The sequence below is a fragment of the Tiliqua scincoides genome, chromosome 1 (genome assembly GCF_035046505.1).
Source record: "Tiliqua scincoides isolate rTilSci1 chromosome 1, rTilSci1.hap2, whole genome shotgun sequence".
Taxonomy (NCBI): Eukaryota; Metazoa; Chordata; class Lepidosauria; order Squamata; family Scincidae; genus Tiliqua; species Tiliqua scincoides.
Genome location: NC_089821.1, coordinates 85,791,151 through 85,803,867, shown reverse-complemented (window position 1 = coordinate 85,803,867; position 12,717 = coordinate 85,791,151). Strand labels below are relative to the sequence as shown.

At 44.6% G+C, this 12,717-nt stretch overlaps 2 pseudogenes; one reads left to right on the top strand and one right to left on the bottom strand.

The window, feature by feature from the left end:
• Nucleotides 1–9,716: 9,716 nt before the first annotated feature.
• Nucleotides 9,717–9,836, bottom strand: LOC136637849 (5S ribosomal RNA; annotated as a pseudogene).
• LOC136637525 (5S ribosomal RNA) lies at nt 9,812–9,931 on the top strand (annotated as a pseudogene).
• The last annotated feature ends 2,786 nt before the right edge of the window (nt 9,932–12,717 follow it).

Sequence of the window (12,717 nt, the reverse complement as noted above, 5' to 3'; positions counted from 1 at the left end):
TCATTCATTTATATAAGTTCATCTTTAATATATTCATTTATGTAAACATATGTAAATTTATTCAAATTTGAAATGTAAATTAATTCTTTTTTTCCCTGGCCCCTCACACAGTGTCAGAGAGACGATGTGGCCCTCCTGCCAAAAACTTTGGACATCCCTGCACTAGATAGAGCATGTACCTTTTTGGCACAGCTTTATGGGGGGGGGGGAGAGGATATGATTGGGCTCTTAATTGGATTAGACCCAGCACAAAACAGATTCCAAGCGACACTGTAGTCTGCTGGAACAAAATTAAGAATGCTGTTCCCCAATGATTTTGAAAATACAGGCCGCAATCCTAACCAACTTTCTAGCACTGACATCAGGGCAATGCAACTCCGAGGCATAAGGGAACAAACATTGCCTTACCTTGAGGAGGCCTCCATGACTGTCCCACAACTGCAGGGTGCAGCACATGCCCCACTGGCACAGCTATGCCAGTGCTGGAAAGTTGGTTAGGATTGTGCCCTTAGTTACTTGGTTCTGTCTTTTCTCTGTGATTCCCCATATTGTCTCCCAAACATAGACTGGATACCTGTTTTCTTAACTTCTCAGTTACTATATGTCTATAACATTTGCTATTATTATTATTATTAATAGTATTTGCTATGTTGTTTAAAAAAGAAGATACTTCAATAATTCTCTGCAAGCAAGAACCTAAAGCTAAGAATGGAGTCCTAAGCTAAGAGCTAAGCTAAGAGCAGGTCCATATTTACCTGCATAAAAGTTCCATTGAACACAGTGCAATCAAATCCCCTCATCCTACATGCATTCCATAGCCTCATCCTACATGCATTGTAATGCATACACGTGTATGTATGTAATGCATACATAGGATGAAGGATGCATCCTACATGCATCCTACATGCATACATAGCCTCATCCTATATGCATTCCAAAGGAATTCAATCGGATTTTCCCCATGTAAATATGCAGAGATTTGTGAACTTTGAAAGCACAGGCAAAAAGAAAACAATTATACTGATATGAAAGAGTAATGTATGAATGCTACAATAGTAGAGAACTATATATACATCTTTTTTGAACCCATGTCTATTGCATTAAGGTCTTTCAAATAATATTTGGTACAATTTTAAAATGCACTCAGAAACTCATTGACAAGAGAGCAAAGGAGAAGCATTTACTTTCTGGATACAGGGAATGTAAATCTTTTTCTGTTATCAAATGTTTGAAAAAGGAAATTAGATTACAAGTTCACATCCCTATTGATAAATTTGCTGCCAAATTTTAACTTTAAAATATGATTTTCCATTAATTAAGAACTGTTTACAGGAAGCCATTAATGACATCATTGTGCCTATATAATTGAGTTCCTTGCTGTTATGTTGGAGCCAGTGATATTTCTGGCCATCTCTTTGGACAAAGTAATTGGGCACTTCTGAGGCCTTTTTCAGTTGTTCAGGGGCGTGCTTCAAATGCAAATCACTGCCAAATGAGATTCTTTCTAGATCCCAGCCAATTAAAATACATTTAAAGGGCAGCTGCTTGAAAGCAATACACACACGCGCACATGCACGCAAAGAAAGAGGGAGGGAGAGAGAGAGAGAGAGATGCATGAGAAACTTTTTAAGGCACCAGAACAAAAATCAAGAAGCGTTGTTCAGAAAGATCACTCCACGAATGTAGGGTCTGTTGCTTTTATTTTTTGTCCAAGTGGTGGAATCTCTGAGCAGCAGAGTCTCTGACCGGGCAGTCAGAAGCAAGGATGACATGTTCAAGCACCACCTTAAAAGAGACAAAGCAGGGAGTGTTTGTAAGGGTGTCAGTTTTCTCCTCTTGGCTCTTTAAACCATGTGCATTTGGCTGCCTGCCCTCTGTGGGACTGCATACAAATATTGACAGAACACAGTGGAATTTGTTAAGCTGGGTCTCGGGGAAGTGACTGATTAAAACTCTGAAGGAAGATCTAAGAACTTCAGACCTTACCTCGTCTCCCCAGCGCCCTCCCTCCTCCCTCTTCTTAATAATCTCACTATGTTAACAGAGTGAAAGTGAAAATGCTGACTTGGGCCAAAAGAGAGTCCTGACCTTCTTTCCTCTGCTTTGCCTTGTTATAGGTAAGGGCGGACTTCTTCAGCTTAATTTTCATTGCACGTTTTAAATCTCATTCCAGTTGAGGCTTCTGTGTATGGCAAGTGCTGAAAGGAGCTACTAATGACTTTGATTTAATCCAGTGATTTTGGGTGGAAGTTATGAGACCATCTCGATAAATAGACAGATGATGTTAGCCAGTAACTAGGTGCCGTCAATGTTAATGCTACCTTTCTCAAATTCCATTACAGTAAATGATGGGCACATGAATTTTCCCAGACGTTTTAAAGACACACTTCAGATCTGAATATCTGGGATGTAAAATTCACCTCGGACTTCCACCTAGTGCAGTGCTCAGCTGAGTTCAGAGTTTGCTACATGGGTTGTTCCTGTGAAATGTTATTGCCTCTGCCAGGTAGTAAATCACTGTCATGCTAACTTTCTAGTGCAAACTAAGGGCTTTGAAACACATTTGACTGCAGGGGTTATTGCAATTGGAGTGTCTCTTAAACAGGACAATATTTTTCAGGAATGTGTTTGATATTTTGAAGAAATCATTGATTGAATGGAAAACTGTATGCCAAACAACCTCCTTAAACTGACTCTTTACAGACAATGCAGTTTAATTTGGAATATGTTACAAATGTGAATCTCCATACAGCTTAGTTGGCAGCATTTCTCCCATGCTGGCATTTCAAATTGCAGAACCTTGGTGATTGTTTTCATCTTAGCTACTTATCTTCAGTCTTTGGGGTTACCTTTGTTAAATGTAAGCAAAGAGTCTTTCATGCTTTGGGATCATATTGCAGTAGGAGGAATTTGGTTAAATGCGCCTTGTTAATCTTTAATGTGTAAGTAGCACTGAGCACATGCCAAATGGAAACATGTAAGAAACACCCGATGCATCCATTGCCAAAATAAATGCTGGCAGCCTACAAAATAATATTTTTCAAAGAATTTTGCAACAAACTTCAACATTTGAGTTCAAATATTCCATGATTCTTCGATGCATCTTGGAAAATGCACAAATCTAAGTTTGCCTATTGAAATACTATCGTTGAGTGCTGGAATTTTGAAAGCTTTCCTCAGATTGAATGGTAGTTATTCATGAAACTGGTCCTGTTGAGCTCAATGGAATGGTTTGTTTGAATCAGTAATATGTGTTTTGCGGGTTAAATAGAATTAGTGAGTGTTTATGGGTATATGAAGTACACATATGATTAATATTAAGAGCCAGCTACATGGAGCAATATGTTAATTAGCACATAAAGTAGTATTTTGTGTATTGCCCTTTAACCCATTTTTGCTTGGCCCACAGGTGTACACATTTGGTCCCTGTTGCATATATGCAACGTTGGACAGAAATGGTTTAAGAAAGGCAATATGAAACTATTGGGGGGGGGGGGAATTCAGATCACCCTCCTCTTCTTAAATGTTGGGTTTATTCCTAATTTTACATCATGATTTTTAAAAATTATTTATTTGCTTCCCTATCACCAAGAAGCTTATGATTCCCTCTCGTTTTATCACTGCAGCAATCCTGTGAGATAGTGGTAATGGTAACTCATTAGTGGTGGTGGCCCAAGACCACTCATTTAGTTCACGGATGATATTAGGATGAGCCAGGTTGACTGGTCAAGAGCCACACCTGTCAGGGTATCCACCGGTGTTGGCCGACCATGGGTTGACGGCACCAATAGCAGCACCAATGCCCATCTGGCCATCAGGAAGCAGGCGCATCATGGTGGTCCATGCAATTTTCCCCTGAAGCCCCTGCAAACTGTTACTGGTGCTGAATGAAAAAGCATGAAGTATGAAACCACATCACCTTGGTCAAAGTCAAACACTGTCCTACAACATGACAGTTCTCAGAGGACAGAATAGATGTGGGCTCCTATTAATACTTGGTATTTATTTATACAGGTATTTATATACTGCCTTTCTTTGGTCGTCAGATTTCTCCTCAGACTTTAATCCAAGGCGGTTTATATAGGCAGGCTGTTCTAAACCCCCGTAGGGATTTTTACAATTGAATAGTTCTAGTCTTTCATAGAACTCCTCCTTCCAGCTGGATTCCTTCCCGGTCTGGCCTCTCGCTGGCCCTTCACCTCCCATGCTCCACTTGACGGCAACTCCTCTCTGCCACCGAGGGTCAGCTCATCAGTATACCAGCGTGTCATCAGTTCTCGGTTGTTTCGAACTGGCAGCCTCAGATCTTCGGGCATACAAGGCGGCAGCTCTACCAACTGAGCCAGTCCTCCTGCCCTGCTTGGCATGCTGAGACTGTAGAATTTCTTCTGAGTTCTTCTAGTCTACACCTATGTGTTTGTCAGGTAAATACTAGACCATTCTCAAAGTATGTTAATAAAACTAACTTGCACAATTCCTGACAACACTCCTTTTGCCTAAAGAGGCTAGAGTAGTGTTGATATCTTCTTGACAATTTTTTATGAGACCAAAGACCATATAATGATGGGTGGACAAGCTGAGGGGTCATCACCTCATTAAGTGAAAATCTGTTAACTTTCCAACATAGTTGTGCAATAAAGTCACATCAAAGTCCAAACCAAAAGAGCTGCTGTCCCAGAGGCGTTTGTGTGGTATGTTAGGAGAAACCGCAACGAAGCTGAATGTCTCAAACATGCCTCATTTGTTCCAATGCGTTTACTGACGATACTTTTTATTGGGGGAAGGGGCACTGCTGAAAGACGTACATAAAACAGCATTCTTTTCTTGTGGGCCACAGTCTAAATCTATCACTGTTGGTATAGAAAGAAACCTAGTGGATAAACCCTGTAAATAGTTATTGGAGAGCAGCACAATTTGTTGCAGGGGTTAACAAGGAAAAGTTGTAAAGAGTTTGATGTGACACATAGCAGCATCTGCATGTCCTGTTGCATTCTATGATCCCTCTATACATATTTGCAGTGCTAAAAATAGGCTCTACTATGTCAGTACCATAGATTCAGTTGCATGCCTACCATAGGGTGAGATGGGGCAAAAGCCCCAGGCGTCGGCCGCTAGGACTCCACGGAAGCCTCTTTGAGGCTCCCGACAGAGGCAGAAACTGTGCTTCCAGTTTGCTGGAAGCACAGTTTATAGCACTAGGGAACCTCACAGACGTTTCTCTGGTGTGGGCTTCAGTCGCGTGAGGCTCCGTGAGCCTCTGGTGAGTGGGGGTAGTGGTGGATATATGTGCAGGGGGGTGGCGATAGCCCATGGGGGGGCGCCATCGTGGAGCTTTGCCCTGGGTGCGGGACTGCGGAGGTCAGCGGCTGCATAGATTAAAGCTGAATTCTCATAATATTGTATTTTGTATCCAGAAACATTGGTGCAATAGTGATCACTTCCTGATGCTCAACTGCCCCCTCCTCAGCACATGGAAAGGAGAACATTACATAAAAATGACACGGAGAAGTCATCTAAAAGGGAATGCAAAGATTTGATTTCCTACATAAAGAGGAGCCGAGTTCAATGTTTCCCATAAGATGCCACCAACCATCATATCTCCACAGACTACATTTTAGAAAAGGATTAGTCACTGCTTTGTCCAAAGCATACGCAATGTTAGAGTATCCAGAGCTAGGTGTTCCAATAGGGATGTTTTTAGGACAATATTTTCCTTGAGTATTATACTCCTCTTAGCATGGCTACGTTAGGGCTGTATTCCATCTACTTGTCAAAAATCCTGAGCGCAAACCTGGAGAGGGGAAGCTTATTGTGAGTCAGATAACAATGATAAATGACGTGATTGATGACGTTCATGGATTTTAAATTGCTTCACAAATGTTGGAGATAGTTTGTATAGATTGGGGAAATTCAACAATGACAGGATGTATATATCATTTACATATTCAAAACATTTATGTCTTGTTCGTCCATGTGCTTGGATGGCTTACAGAGATTAAATCTCCAGATACACCACAGCAGCCTACAAGAGAAATTTAAACAATAGCGCAGATGTGTAAAAAATCCTCCCATAGCCATTTTCTACCAAACTCAATAGCCTTTTGCTGTCTGTCTTTCCAACATAAAAAAAGCCTTGCTAAACAGGCTGGCTGGCTTCTTTCCTGTACATGCCAAGAGAGATGTACGTGAACAGACTCATTCCAGGAAGTTGTTCCAGTATGTTGGCTACAACTGTAATGCTGCTCTGCTGCTGCCATTTTTTGCGGGGGGGGGGGGGGGAGAATTCCTTGCCCAGCCCTGCCATCATGTGAGGAAAATGTTGGGAAATTCTGGCACCTTGTTGTGTGCTGAGAATGGAGCTTCTTTCACTGGTTGCTGGCCTTTTTGCTGATCCGCCTCAGTGTGCTTTGGCTTGCTGACTCTCACCTACCTTCCCATTGCCTCCCATTGCAGTCTGAGAGTCGCTGGTTGCCTGTGCTGCTCGGTAGGGATTTTTTGCTGACCACCTGCTTGGCCTTGGCTAACTGTTTTTTTGCCTTCCCTGGACTGTTTTCTTTGGGTTTGGTGGTCTTATTTAGCCAGTCACTTCTGCCAGGTATTGGGCAGACCGGGGTAGGGATTCTGACGTCCATCATGAGGTCAATAGAAGTCAGTGAGTGAGCCTGAAGTCTGACTCAGAAAGGTTGTCTGCTGAGACCTGAGGCTTGGATTGCAAAGTTGACCTCAAAGGCTTTCCAGCTTGGGGGAAGTGATGCCATCCAGCTTCCTTGACCCCTCAAGGATGACACAGAGAAACAGTTGACAGGCTGCAGCTTTCAGTCAGAGTGAGAATACCCAAAAGGGGAATAGATGGTGGCTTGCTGTCTCTTCTGGGTTACGTTCGCACTAAAGCAGGGGTGTCCAAAGTTTTTGGCAGGAGGGCCACATCATCTCTCTGACACTGTGGCGGGGGCCGAATTAATTTACATTTCAAATGTGAATAAATTTACATAAATGAATATATTAAAGATGAACTTATATGAATGAATGAAGGTCTTGCAATAGCTCAAGGTCTATAAAAGGCCTTGCACAAAGCAAGGCTGGCCTTTCCTTTGCTGCTGCTACTGCATCACAGACGTGAAACAACAAGCAGTGGAGGGAGCCCTCATCCCACAGCTCACTCGACAGGCCAAACAGTTGCCCTCACGCTGAGAGCAGTTGCGTTGGGCCAGTGTGGGCTCCAACAAATCTCCGGATGGCCAGAGGCTCATTGGAGACTAGGGGTTCCCTGAGGGCTGCATTGAGAGGCCTTAAGGGCCGCAAGTGGCCCCAGGGCCGGGGTTTAGGCACCCCTGCACTAAAGGAAGGGGCTGTGAGGCTGGGCCTGCTGCAGATTTGCTCAAGCATGTGATTGGCTTTCAATAAAAATGGCACAATTTATATTCCAAGCAAATTGTCTCATGTGTTTGTTGGAGGGTGCACGGGCAAAGACCCTTCTCCTTCCCATACTTGTTGTATAGAGTCACAATATCTTGTCATAAATGTCTTGTAAAGAAGGAATGCACTACTACCTCTTGGAAGATGATGTTTACAAATAAGGGCTGAGTACGTATTAGGATAGGTCTGTGTATGTCCCAAGACACTGAATTGGCCCTGAAAGCAAACCAGTATGCATTGAAGCTGCTACAATTCTGGATGGAAATACTCTAGCCTTCTCAGACTTGCTAGGATAGTGCAGTGGCTAAGAGACTGGGCTGTGAACCAGGACTTCCTTGTTTTAAATGCCAGTCTGTGCCATGGACATACTTGGTGGCCTTATGCAAGCCACCTTTTCAGCCTCAGTTTCCCAGCTGCAATATGGGGAAAATATGCCTTACAGCAGGGTTTCTCAAACTTTGAGGGAGCTTTACTCCCTCAGTAAGTTCTTGTGTGGGAGGGCCTAGGGCAGCAACGCAATCCCCAGGATCGCGTCACGAGGGGGGGGTGCTTGTGCCTTACTTTGCATGATACTGGGCTGCAGCAGGTTGCAGGAGGTGCAGGCAGCCCTTCACAGCGCTCCCTGATGCTTGGAACCTGCAAAAGAAGCGGGCGCAAAGCACATCCTGCAAAATGGAAGTGCTTTGCGCCCACTTCTTTTGCAGGTTCCAAGCATCGGGGAACGCTGTGAAGGGCTGCCTGCACCTCCTGCAGCCTGCTGCAGCCCAACATCATGCAAAGTAAGGGACAAGCACCCCCCCCTCGTGATGCAATCCTGGGGATCGCGCTGCCTCCCTCTTCTACCCCCACCCCTTAAAGGGACGGGGGAAGTGTTACACGAACTGGTGCGTTGTGACTCACCAGTTTGAGAACCACTGCCTTACAGGATTGTTGTAAGGACTACATCAAGTGATATGCAAATACTAAATATAAGTATTCATTAGACAGAGGAACAGGTAACAGGTGTTAACTGTTAAGGATTACACATCCTTAGAGCCCAATCCGGTGCTCCATGGCACGACTCCATGCCGTCGAGCACTGTTGCAAGTGTGCCATAAGGCACGCTTGCGAGGCTCACCACCAGGCTCCTGCCTGTGCTAGCCCAGCACTGGCCAGTGCTGGGCTAGACGGGGCAGTTGTCCAGCTTCCGTAGCTTGGCGGTCTCCCAGTTCGCCTAGCCACAGCACGGTAAGCGGGGTGGAGACGGGGGTTGGGAGGAGGCGTTCTGGGGAGGGGGAAGGCCAGCGGGGAGGTGGAGAGATGGCGGGGGGAGGCATGCCAGGGGGAGGGAGGAAGGTGGGTCTGCTGTGCTCCGCTCCACAGGATCCAAGGCACAGAGCCCTACACGAATGCCTTTATCTTACCGCCAACCTTTTGGTTGGCGGTAAAATGAGTAGCCCCATTGCAGGGCTGCTTGCCTTACTTGGGAGAAGAAGACGAAAGCTCCCTTCTCCCGAGGTGCCTCCCACGGTAGCTCGGGAGGCACAGGATCTGGCGGCAGGCCTTCTCTGTGCCGCCGAGCCTGGGCGCCCCAGGCAACTCAGGATTGGGCTGCCCATGTGCTACACATTACATAGTACATGGCAAGTGAAATCTAGAATTGTGCCTTTTAGCATTGGGCCTTAAGCATCTGACTTTCTAAGCTTTAGCTTGCCTGTCTTTTAGCCTTTGTAAAAAGACAAAGCCTGTTTCTCCTAAGAGGACATCTTTATTTTTTAACTAAGTCTAAAATCGAACAATTTAGTATGATGAGCTGGAATTTTACTCTCCTCACATAGATGTAATTAGAGTTGATAAACGATTGGGCATATCATTGAAAGGCCTTGGCAAGCATGACTCAGAGTTTTGGTTTCTTAAATGTTACTCATGCTGCCTTAAAAGAATTATTGCCTTCTAAAACGTGTGTGCTTTGTCCGAGGGACCACAACTGTTTTGCAACAGCAACGAGTTTTTTCTCTTTTCTGTGTGGTGTGAACCACTAAATGTAGGTGGTCTATTGTTCTTAGAATGACTACTGCTGTGGTCAGCCACATGTATGTGGTGTTGTGTCACTCTACCCCTTTTGATCCTACAATAGTACCACATAATGAGTGTTTTTTGTCAGAGATGGAGAGTTGGCTTTCAGATTGGCCTGTTGTACTGAACTGTTCTTTCACCAGCAGGAGACACTAGTGACATGCAGTTCCACAATAGTCAACTGAGGAGAACAAGAAGATGGCTTAGATGGTTGGCAACCTTCAGTCTTGAAAGACTATGGTATAAGCCTACAGCACCCGGTATTCCCAGGCGGTCTCCCATCCAAGTACTAACCAGGCCTGAACCTGCTTAGCTTCCAAGATCAGATGAGATTGGGCATGTGTAGGGTAACTGTTACCCTGCTCATGCCCAATCTCATCTGATCTTGGAAGCTAAGCAGGTTCAGGTCTGGTTAGTACTTGGATGGGAGACCGCCTGGGAATACCGGGTGCTGTAGGCTTATACCATAGTCTTTCAAGACTGAAGGTTGCCAACCATGGCTTAGATGGCATCAGACCATTGGCCCATTTAGTTTAGGATGGTCAACACTGGCTGGCAGCAGCTCTTTAAGGTTTCAGATAGAAACATTTGTTTGCCTTATCTGGAGATGCAGGAGATTGCACCCAGCACCTTCTGCATGCAAGGCAGGTGCTCTTTCAGTGAGCTACACTGTCTCCTAGCTGTGTCAGCAGGAAGGCCAGAGCCTTCCCACTGGAGTAGGTAAATCCAGTGCGGGGGAGGGTGAAGGGAGGTTGAAGAGGGGGTATAATGGGGTGGGGAGAGTGTGGCAGTGGTGGGCAGATTGGGCGTAGAAGGGGGCAGAATCAGCTGCGCTGGCATATACCATATCCTATACTCCTTTCCAGGCTTGATCTGCTGACATGGATCATGCTGATATGGATGCCAGTGATTTCACTGGCACAGCTCTGAGTTGATCCATTGTAGCTGCTGAAGTTTGCCCTGGGTCAATTGGGCAAATATTCCCTTATCCTGAGAAGTCCTCCAGCAGCTGAAATTCCCCCCACAGGATGCATTGTAGCCCGTGCTGGTGTTGCTCCATCGGCATGGGGGAATTTAGTTAGGATTGGGCTGCCCAAATACTCTAAAAGAAGAGAAAGATAATATGAAAGAATTATTTCACACCGTTGTGTGGTCTCTTCAGGAAAGGCTGGCATGAGCTTCTTGACCAGGATTTGCTCCCTGTAGCCTACCCTGAAATGTAGATATTTCACAGCCCAATCTTATCTGCTGCACCACTGATGCAGGGTATGCTGCATGCATTGAGGGGCACCCAGCCAGATGGCCCAGGAGAAGTAAGTTAAAACCGCTTTTATTTACCTCCCTACCTGGCCTCCAGTGGGTTTCCACAGACCTACATCAGCTCTTTTGCTGGTTTAAGTCTCCTTAAACCAGCGGAACTGGTTCAAAACTGAGCAAAACTGAGACTCCTGGTAGTGGGTCCAGACCAGAAAAGGAGCATAGGATCTCAGTTTGCACTACTGCTATAGATCAGCTTCCCACTTCGAACCACCTACTGTCCACCTGTGATCCCAAACTGTCCAACCAGAAACCTACCTGCTCTGGCGGTGGTTCAGTGGCTCTCTCCTGCCAATGTGGGGTTTCCTGGCTCCCGCAACATCAGTAGTGAGACGCCTGCTGTTGGAGCAGCTAGTGCAATGGTAGGCCTGGCCTGACACTGACAGAGTGTGAGATCCATCAGCATAAGACCCAGATAGGACTGGGTCATATATATCTAAGATATTTGTAGCCTTTTGGAAGGTGGAGGGGTGGCTGCCAGAGCTGAATTTCAGGCCTTTGGTGCTCTCTTCAGGATTTGGTGGCATGACCTCCTGACCTGGGAGCACATGCTCATTTAATTAACTCCCTTCATGATAAATGGAATGACAATAGCATTCTGATTCGCTCCCAAGAGTTTTCCTCAGGGAAAGATTCAAAATAAGCCTGTTTGCTGTTTCCCTTGCTATCCGAACCAGAAGCTGGTTAAATGGTGACTTCCTTGTATTTTGCCATGGGAGCCCCTTTGAGATAGGAAACTACCTTATTGTCATTTTTTTCTTATGTAAGCATTGAACTATATTTTTGTTGAAATACGTATGGTAGATAAATATTCTTAATCAATCAATCTTTCACAAGAATTCATCCAGTGTGACAGCATCTCCCATGTGTGGGAGACCATGCAGGGACATGTTCGTTCGTTCGTTCGTTCGTTCGTTCGTTCGTTCATTCATTCATTCATTCATCATCATCATCATCATCATCATCATCATCATCATCATCATCATCATTATTATTATTATTATTATTATTATTATTATTATTATTAATATACCACTTTTCAACTAAAAGTTCACAAAGCGGTTCACAGAGAAAAATCAAACAACTGAATGGCTCCCTGTCCCAAAAGGGCTCACAATCTAAAAAGATGCCAAGGAATACCAGCAGACAGCCACTAGAACAGACAGTGCTGGGGTGAGGTGGGCCAGTTACTCTCCCCCTGCTGAAAAAAGGAGCACCCACTTGAAAAAGTGCCTCTTACCCAATTAGCAGGGGTTCACGTAAACTTTATATTTGAGCTTATAAAGCAGGCAAAAGCAAAAATTGTTAAGTTACCCTGCAAGTTACAGTGGTTCATGTGCACTATCTACATTGTGGTTCAGTCTGCTATCTACATTGCAATATCTTCTGACCTGATTGAAAAGGCTCTTGCTTAATGGTTATATTGCATGACAAAGCATAAGAAGTACAGTAGTAGCTGCGCTTAATCTTGGTTAATACAGTTTCAAAGTGAAAGAATTGAAATTACCGGCTCTGTAGTGTAGTGCAGTGCACAAATGTGTACATTTTGAGCTTCTTTTGTCTTTTTGCTTTCCGCTATGCTCTTTATGCCTTGTCATTTGTGAGCATAAAGGGCTCCATCAAGAATGTCTACTTTTATTCTGGAGCCACTTGTTGGAGCTTCGACCCACACTCAGACCAATTGTAACAGTCAGTGCTAAAAACCCTCCAGTTAGAAGATCTGGCCACAAATAAGTCTTGTTGGTTGTATGTGCTGGAGATGAGGGTGTCACTTCTTCCCAAGTCTGTATAAAGTGGACCTCCTCTTTTGGCAGGAGGAGGAAGGGTCAGGGTGCCCACACTATATTTGATTAGATCTCTGTGTAGATATGTGGAACATCCCAACCAACCAGCTGTGTGGAACATCACCACCAATCATATATTATTTAA